At 43.9% G+C, this 10097-nt stretch overlaps 1 long non-coding RNA gene across 1 annotated transcript; it reads left to right on the top strand.

Annotated features, from left to right (window-relative positions):
• The first annotated feature begins 1155 nt into the window (after positions 1-1155).
• LOC141088367 (uncharacterized) lies at positions 1156-2226 on the top strand. The gene is made up of 3 exons (XR_012231929.1): positions 1156-1291; positions 1439-1555; positions 2041-2226. It is a non-coding gene; the product is annotated as an uncharacterized lncRNA (long non-coding RNA).
• Positions 2227-10097: the final 7871 nt, after the last annotated feature.

Raw genomic sequence — 10097 nt, 5'->3', positions numbered from 1 at the left:
GGGTTCCCCTGTATTTTTGCTAACTAGCCAGACAAAACTCACAGGTGTGGGCTGCAACCCTCAGCTGTCTGCTTCAACAAGGCTGGTTCTCAAGAATAGAGGGGTCCCCTCGCCCATATATTTTTTAATTATTTCAATAAATAATTTAAAAAAAATGGTGTGGTGTTCCCCCCTTCATTTTTGACAACCAGCCTTGCTAAAGCAGACAGCTGGGGGCTGGTATTCTCAGGCTGGTAAGTGTCCATGGATATTGGCCCCCCCAGTCTAAAAATAGCAGCCTGCAGTCGCCCAGAAAAGGCACATCTATTAGATGCCCCAATTGTCGCGCTTTGTCCAGCTCTTCCCCTTTGCCCTGTAGCAGTGGCAAGAGGGGTTCATATTTGTGGGGTTGATGTCACCTTTGGCTTGTCAGGGGACATCAAGCCCACGGCTTAGTAATGGAATGGTGTCTATATGACACCTATCCATTACTCCCGCTGTTATTACTGGCTGCAGGTGTTGGATGATGGGAACAGTAGTCCCATCAGCTGACACCAGTGACTGGAGGTAAACGTTACACCTCAGATCACAGCTGAGCGTGCACCTGTTCTTTTGACAGCGTGGGAACTGTGGCTCTCTGACCGGCAGGGATGATTTCCCTCCGATTAGAAGCGGTGTTTGGCGTGCTGCCAAACCCCCGACAGTGCGACAAACAACCGGTGTTTGGGCAGCCGAACCCGAACAGTAACACGGACTTCCTGGTGAATTCTGTGTTCGGTGTCTGTGCCTGAACAGTAAGTGTTCATATGGATGCCGAGCTTTACTGTTCAGGTTTGCCCATCTCTACTCATAAGTCTGCAGTCACATAGAGGAACTGCAGAACTGTAGCTTTGACCTGGACAACCCGTTTAAGGAATTTGGCACATTGTACTCCATCCCTTCAGTAAGACTGGTGAGTGCTACCCCAATCTTCATGAATCAGCCCCATTGGCTTTGTATTGAGCCCCTCTTCAGTCTCGGAGGGGAACAATTCTCTATGATATGCCAGAAGTTATCGGAAAGTGCAGGTATTCTTTAAAGAGGGTTTCTGGTTTTGGAAAACTCCTTTACCCCGGCTGCAGTTTGTTTATTAAAAAAATCTATACTCACCTTCCCCAGGTCCAAAGACGAATCTCCTCCCAGTGTCTGTTATTATCTGGATTACATCACAAACTACTTAGAGCTGCTGAGCTCACTGATTGGCTGCAGCGCTGTCGATGCACTGGAGATAACCACTGCTACTGTGAGTGATTCAGTGTTGGACCTGGGGATGGTGAGTATAGCTCAACTTAAAAAAATGCCATTTTTAATAGTTATTTTCTTGTATGCAGAGTGAGCTGCTTTGTGCTTGGATTCCAGTGCCCGTATGAAACCTGGCTCCTACATACATTGCGCTCATTCCTCTTCTTTCTCGCCTCAGTCTCACCCTCCTTTACACCACCGTCGTGTTTCTCGCCCGTGAAGCTTTCCGTAAAGCCTGTCTGAGCCATTCTACACAGCAGAGCTGGAGACACACCATCCACCTCATCTGGTTGGCGTAAGTATTGCCGACGGCGCGGATCAGAACTCTGCTGCAGTCTTGTAGCGCTAAAGACTTGATGAAAAATCTGTTTATATTAGAAAATTGCTAGAATAACAATTCCAGTATATATTGTGGCAGCGGGACGTGGTTTCTGAATACAGTCTGCAGTCTGTCATCGCACTGCAATATATAGGCTTGTTATAGGGAAGAGTCAGACGGGGATCGCAACGCAGTGCTCGGACTGGCCAGCGGCTCTAGCTGATACACATGATAAGGGGTTTCCACTTTTTTAAAATGCTTGTTCCCTCCAGCTACAGTTTGTTTTTTACAAACAAGCTCCCTCCCCAGGTCCAACGCTGAGGCTCTGCTATTGTCTGCAGCACTGAAGTGATATCGACGGTGCTGCAGCCAATCGGTGAGCTCCGCCCGAGTTGACGCCACTAGTGTAACAATTGAATTTTTGCTAAAGGTAAGAATGTATTGTGCTCTTGTATTTGCAGAGTCCCGCTAGGCATCTGCTGGTCTGTAATACTAGGGGGGATATGGCTGAGTATGTTGGAGGTCCCCGATCCAGCGATTATCCCACATTATGGCACCGGGGTTCTGGCGTTTGGATTTTCTGCAGTAATCGAACTGATGTCAGAACCGTTCTGGGTCCTTGCACAAGCTCATCTCTTTGTCAGGCTGAAGGTAAAAAAGTGAAGGTGATTCTTACTTGGCATTTACGCTAGAAAGTCTTTTTCATCCATGTCTGTGTCTTGTGTTGCTCTGTAGGGATTGTCCGGCCTTAGGTTACAAGTCTGCAGTTACTCTATGTGACTGCAAACTTGTGAATCCTCACATTGCGCGTACTGCCCACTGTGAAGAGTCTGCAGTGCCGGGCACATGACAGTAAATATGTGATTTCCCTAGTCACCTTCCACGACAGCTACATCGAATGATGTCTTCCCCGCCCTAATTGGGGACAGGAACACAAAGAGGTTAAATACCCCTCTCCTTCCTGCAACCACCAGTGTTTTCCTGTCCCCTATGGGGCATGAAGAGGTCTATGATGGTGCTGCTGTGGCCGGCGATCGGGAGCACCCCACGTCCAGTATGGGAGACCAGCTGGAGATTCCTGTGAGATGCTGGGCAGCCGAGGTCAGGGGCCTTGCTCTCCTCCTCCGATGGCTGCTCCCGTCTCCGCCTGCATGGTGAAACTCGGGACCCTCCCGCCTCTCCTGCGCCTCCTCCAGGGGTAAAGCGAGGTGGTGATGTGCGCACTGGGGGCCTCCAGTAGCTCCCCGGCTTCCTCCTCCGTGCTGCCGGTTCCTGGGGCTCACGCTGGCCGGGGGTGGCGTTCCTCCACTTTGGGCATTACTGGGCGTTCCACTGGGGCGCGCGCCTCTTAGGGGTGTGCGTCACTACCGGGCTGTCCCTATGCGTTCCACGGTGGAGCGCACACATGCGCCGACGGGAGCGTTGCTCCTGGCCTGGGACCGGCGGTCACATTCTGGGGTGTTCTCAAGTGGTTCCCCCCATTGGGCCAAAGGGAGGAGGTGCACAAACAACGCTGGACCCTCGATCTTTTTAAAGGTCCTGGTGAGGAGATCACCAGGTAAGACACCTGTCTGACACTGACTATAGATGGCCATGGATGGTGACAAGCCCTCTCTCTCTGCGTCTGTGGAACCCAGCGTACCCCCTCCTACTGTAAAACAACCAAGAAACAAATGCTATAATACCAGGTAAACAGGTATACTCAGAATAGATAGATCAAAACCACAAGAAAGAGTACAAAGACCTGTATAGAATATCATAAAAATACCAAATTTTATTAATACATCATAGAAAATATATTATTTGGACAACACATAGTTCAAAAAATAAAAAGTACACGAACAGTTACAAAAAATGTGGTATAGATAGTTCATATAGGGACTGGGTATAGAAAAATTCAAGTAAAATTGTATATATGTATATTGCACAAAAATGTGTCCCGGTACATATATGGCTACTTAAAATAGGAGAATAGCCTATATGAAAGAGTTCATTATTAGTGATCACCTATACACAAAATTATTAACTCCAACTTATTAAGGTGCCATAATATGATCACAACGGAGAGTTCTTACCCAAATGAGTCCAAATATGCCACACGCAAAGCAGCCCCAACGCGCGTTTCACCTGGGCTTCCTCAGGGGGCTGTGCACACATGCGGAACACATTTTTGTGCAATATACATATATACAATTTTACTTGGATTTTTCTTTATCCAGTCCCTATATGAACTATCTATACCACATTTTTTGTCACTGTTCATGTCCTTTTTATTTTTTGAACTATGTGTTGTCCAAATAATATATTTTCTATGAAGTAATATTAATAAAATTTGGCATTTTTATGATATTCTATACAGGTCTTTGTACTCTTTTTTGTGGTTTTGACCCCTCCTACTTTAAGTAGCAGGCGTTGGCCCTGGCTATCCAGCATTTATTCCCTGAAATGGCTTAGCATACCTTCCCTCTCTCTCTTATAGGTAAAAAAGGTCTCTGACCCTAAGAGGACCAGCCACAAGTGTAAAATGTGTGCTGCCAGACTCCCTCTACATACGGGAAAAAGCTCTGCTAGTCCGGAACAGAGAGGTCCTTCGCGCCGAGCAGCCCTGTCTCCTGGATAGCATCAAATCCCTCATAATACAGGAGGTTCACATCTCCATGGCTCCCTTCTCCCAGGTTCCAGTGCCACAACCGCCTCCCTCTAGGAGGAGGAAGAAAGCTCCGATAGAATCTGACTCAGACTCAGGCGTAATTCAGTCCTCGGATTCAGAGGACGCTCGGGAGATTGAGGGCTCCTCTTCCACACCCACCCCTAAATCAGGGAACAAAAGAAAATTTACTTTGGTTCTGAGGATATGGGTGAGCTAATCAGTATGGTTAGGAGCACAATAGGGGTGGAGGAGGAAGAAGTTAAATACACGGTACAGGACGAGATGTTGGGCTGAAGCCCAAAGAAGGGGTTTCCTGTACACGAGAACATACAGAATCTGGTCCTCCATAAAAGGAGGCCTCCCTGAAAAAGGCCTTAGCAGCCCTTCCCTTTGAGGACTCTTCCCAGCTCAAAGATCCAATGGATCAAAAAAGTTGAGAGCTTATTAAGGAAGTCCTGGGACACCTCTACAAATCTGCTAAAAGCTAATATAGCTTCCACATGTCCTGTCTCTATGGTTACGCATAGACTCAGTGCACCTCAGGGGAATACTTGACTCCCTCCCTGGGACAATGTAATAAAGTTAAAAAAAAAAAAGTGTAAAAATAATTAAAAAAAAAAAAATCACTAATAAATTCATTTATTGGAAATAAAAAAAAAACAATAAAAGTACACATATTTGGTATCGCCGCGTCCGTAGTGACCCTCCCTATAAAACTGTCCCATTAGTTAACCCCTTTAGCGAACCCCTTAAAAAATAAAAATAAAAATCAAAGCAAAAAATAATGCTTTATTATCATACCGCCGAACAAAAAGTGCAATAACGCGCCATCAAAAAGACGGATATAAGTAACCATGGTACCGCTGAAAACGTCATCTTGTCCCTCAAAAAACGAGCTGCCAGACAGTGTCATCAGCGCAAAAATAAAAAAGTTATAGCTCACAGAATAAAGCGATGCAAAATTAATTATTTTTTATATAAAATTGTTTTCATTGCATAAAAGCGCCAAAATATAAAAAAAGACATAAATGAGGTATCGCTGTAACCGTACTGACCCAAGGAATAAAACCGCTTTATCAATTTTACCACACGCGGAACGGTGTAAGCGCACCCCCCAAAACAAACTCTTGATATGCTGGTTTTTGTTCACTCTGCGTCCCAAAAATCGGAATAAAAAGCGATCAAAAAAGTCACGTGCCCGAAAATGGTACCAATAAAGACGTCAACTCATCCCACAAGAAGTAAGACCTCACATGACTCGGTGGGTCAAAATATGGAAAAATGATAGCTCTCAAAATGTGGTGATGCAAAAACTATTTTTCCAATAAAAAGCGTCTTTTAGGCTATGTGCCCACGTTGCGTGTTAAAACGCACACTAAAAACTGGACTCCTTCCCAGAAATCGCTCGTTTTTTTCCGCGCGATTTCACAGCGATTCTGTTTGCGATTTTGCCCTGATTTTCTCAAGCACTTTCCAAGCGATTTGAAGCATCGCTTGGAAAGTGATTGACAGGTTGGTCACACTCGTCAAGCATAGTATTTGACGAGTGTGAGCAGCTTTTTACTATTGAGGCTGCCTATGCGGCATCAATAGTAAAAGATAAAATGATAAAAAAATAAAAAATCGGGGTATATTTACCTTCCGACGTCCCGCGCTGCATTCCTGGGCCTCAGCGTTCCCAGCGATGCCTTGCGAGACCTGTGATGACGTTGGTCTCGCGTTACTATAGCGATCTCGCGAGACCGCTAGAGTCACGCAAGACTACGTCATCACAGGACCTTGCCGCAAGGCATTACTGGGAACGCTTAGGCCGGGAATGCAGCGCGGGACGTCGGAAGGTAAATATACCCCGATTTTTTATTCTTTTTTTTACAGGGGTATGGTACCCAGGGCCTGGAGGGCAGTCTCCTCTCCTCCACACCATGGGTACCAACCGCACATGAGACGCTTAACTTCCCGCATGGTGGGCATAGCCACATGCGGGAAGTAAGCGATTCTCATGCATTCCTATGGGTGCGGAATCGCGGCAATTCTTTGCGATCCCGCACAAAAGAATGACCATGCTGCGATTTTTTCCGTTATGCGATTCCGCCGCGGAAAAAAGCGCAGCATTAGCACAGCATGTGCGGAATGCCATAGGAATGCATGGGGGGCGTTCTGTACACGATTTTTATATGTTTTCGCAGCGTTTTCGCGCCGATCGCGGCAAAAACGCTTAAAATTCGCATCATGGGCACACAGCCTTAGCGTATGACAGCTGCCAAACATAAAAACCCGTCATAATTAGTAAATCAAACCCCCGTTATCACCCCCTTAGTTAGTTAGGGAAAAATAATAAAATAAAAAAATGTATTTATTTCCATTTTCCCATTAGGGTTAGGGCTATGGTTATGGCTGAGATTAGGGTTAGGGGTGTGTTGGGTTAGGGTTGGAGTTAGAATTGGGGGGTTTCCACTGTTTGGGCACATCAGGGGCTCTCCAAACGCAACATGGCGTTTGATCTCAATTCCAGCCAATTCTGCGTTGAAAAAGTCCAACGGTGCTCCTTCCCTTCCAAGCTCTGCCATGCATCCAAACAGTGTTTTACCCCCACATTTTGGGTATCAGCCTACTCAGGACAAATTGGACAACAACTTTTGGGGTCCAATTTCTCCTGTTACCCTTGGGAAAATAAAAATATAGGGGACTAAAAGATCATGTTTGTGGAAAAAATATGATTTTTTTATTTTCACGCCCGGGCATTATAAACTTCTGTGAAGCCCTTGGGGGTTCAAAGTGCTCATCACACATCTAGATAGGTTCCTTGGGGGGGCTAGTTTCCAAAATGGTGTCATTTGTGGGGGGTTTCCACTGTTTAGGCACATCGGGGCTTTCCAAACGCGGCATGGCGTTCAATCCCAATTCCAGCCAATAAAGTCAAATGGTGCTGCTTCCCTTCCGAGCTCTGCCATGCACCCAAATAGTGGTTTACCCCCCACATATGGGGTATTAGCATACTCAGGACAAATTTCACAATAACTTTTGGGGTCCTGTTACCCTTGGAAAAATAAAAATTGAAAGTGAAAAGATAATTTTTGTGGAAAAAATTTGATTTTTTAATTATACGGCTGTACGTTATAAACTTCTGTGAAGCCCTTGGGGGTTCAATGTTCTCACCACACATCTAGATAAGTTCCTTGGGAGGTCTAGTTTCCAAAATGGTGTCATTTGTGGGGGTTTCTACTGTTTTGGTACATCAGGGGCTCTTCAAACGCGACATGGCTTCCGATCTGAATTCCAGCCATTTTTGCATTGAAAAAGTCAAACGGCGCTCCTTCCTTTTTGAGCTCTGCCATGTGCCGAAACAGTGGTTCCCCTCCACATATCAGGTATCAACATACTCAGGACAAATTGCACAATAACTTTTGCAGTCCAGTTTCTCCTGTTACCCTTGGTAAAATAAAAAAAATTGGACCTGAAGTAATTTTTTTGTGAAAAAAAGTTAAATGTTCATTTTTTTTAAACATTCAAAAAATTCCTGTGACGCACCTGAAGGGTTAATAAACTTCTTGAATGTGGTTTTGAGCACCTTGAGGTGTGCAGTTTTTAGAATGGTGTCATTTTTGGGTATTTTCTATCATATAGACCCCTCAAAGTGACTTCAAATGTGATGTGGTCCGTAAAAATAAAATGGTGTTGCAAAAATGAGAAATCGTTGGTCAACTTTTAACCCTTATAACTTCCTAACAAAAAAAAATTTTGGTTCCAAAATTGTGCTGATGTAAAGTAAACATGTGGGAAATGTTACTTATTAAGTTTTTTGTGTGCCGTATCTCCGTGATTTAAGGGCATAAAAATTCAAAATTGGAAAATTGCTAAATTTTCAAAATTTTCGCCAAATTTCCGTTTTTTTTCTCACAAATAAACCCAAGTTATTTGAATAAAATGTTACCACTAACATGAAGTACAATATGTCACGAGAAAACAATGTCAGAATCACCGGGATCCATTGAAGCGTTTCAGAGTTATTACCTCATAAAGGGACAGTGGTCAGAATTGCAAAAATTGGCCCGGGCATTAACGTGCAAACCACCCTTGGGGATAAAGGGGTTAGATGTCATGGATTGATCACACATCAGTTGTCCTTAGTCCCCCAGTCTGCATGCTATGCCTATGCCTGGCCACTAGATGTCATGATCTGTCCATTTTTTTTAACCCTCCGTCAGGCGCAATAGATCTGACAGGCACACAGTAATTAGTTTCACTTCTCTCTCCTTGCCCACTTATCAGAAAACCCCACCCCTCCTAGTTATCTCCTGACTCTACAGGCTCTGTGAAACCTGATATCACAGTGACTCAGCAGACCTTCTAGTGAGCAGATATCAACACTTTGGCTTCTCAGGCACATTGCGCCTGATTTCAACACAAATTGAAAGGTTAGTATTTTCTTTTTTTATTCATCACGATTGTGTATTTAGCTTGTGTTATGAAGGATTAATGCTAAGTTAGTGTACATAAGTACTGTTTTCTTAGACAAAAGGAGGGTGGCTTCTAAGGCACATTGCGCCCTAACACATACTCTTTCTCTCTTGCTTCAGATTTTCTGCTGCAATCGCCAGAAAACAGTATGATTCATCTAAACCCCTTCATTTAGAAGAAATGAAGATTTTTTTGTTAGAAGATGATGAGGAAGAACCAGCAGTAACTGAGGATTTAGAGGAATCTAGTGACATTTCATCTGAAGATGAGGTAGCAGAATGTAACACTGATTCTGGAACAGAGCAGGATGGTGATGACACTGATACAGAGGAAACAGACACAGATCTAGCTTATTATTTGGGCAAAGATAAAAATACAAAGGACGTCCCAAGGACGTTCCAGAACAAACACCGACTCTACCACCTTCTAAAAGACGCAGTTGTACTACCTGCTCATTTGTATCTGGTTTCAGAAGGCTTTCTAAATATGACTGCAAAATATGTAAAGAATCAATCTGCCTTTCCCATGCAACTTTCGTCTGCCAGCCTTGCTTTTCTAAGTGTACCTGTGCTGCTTCTGCTGCAATTGAAACCACTGAAGATGAGTAGAAAATAATTAAGTAACATCTAAGTGCAATATCCTTTAAGTTTTTTTCCATAATTTTATATTTAAGCAATAGTTAAGTAAAGATAACTGGAGCCTATTTGGCGGTACTACCGAAAAGTGGTACTTTTAGTTTTAATAAGTTTATGGTTAATAAATGGGTTTTTTTGCATCTGATTTGGTGTAATCTCTTTTAATACATTCCTATGAAGGTCACTGACTACTTCTATAGTCCTGAAATTGAAATATGTAGCTACTATAGGTGGTTTTCTGACCTGTGCTTGTCAGGCACATTGCGCATGAACTGAGGAGAATCTATATTGCGCCTGACGGAGGGTTAAATCTGTCACCTCACCAACTTATTCTCATATCTAACCCAGCAGAAATGACCGAGTCAAGAGCGGGTCAGAATAAGAGCTGAGGTTACTGACATTTCTCTTCTACCGTTATATGTATCATATGTGCTGTAGTTACCGCTTCGTCCTCAAGCCTTATTACTATTCAGGGTGGTCAACTTCATTTTTTTCTGGCCAGTGTAAAAACTGACCTGGTAATATGATTCTCCAGGTCAGTATGAGTGCGCAGATACCAAACATGTATAGGTTTTTTTATTTAAGTTGTGAAAAAAAATTCCGAAATTTGTCAAAATTTTGTTTTTGCTTTTGTCGCCATTTTCAGAGACTTGTCACATTCTCATTTCAAGGGGTATGGGGCTGGGTGAGGGCTTATTTTTTTGCGGCCTGAGCTGACGTTTTTACTGATACCATTCTGGGGTAGATATGATGTTTTGATCTCCTCTATTGTATT

This window comes from Dendrobates tinctorius, unplaced genomic scaffold, assembly GCF_039654945.1.
Source record: "Dendrobates tinctorius isolate UK_male_01 unplaced genomic scaffold, ASM3965494v1 ptg000038l, whole genome shotgun sequence".
In the NCBI taxonomy this organism is placed as follows: Eukaryota; Metazoa; Chordata; class Amphibia; order Anura; family Dendrobatidae; genus Dendrobates; species Dendrobates tinctorius.
This window is presented reverse-complemented; position numbering and strand designations above follow the sequence as displayed.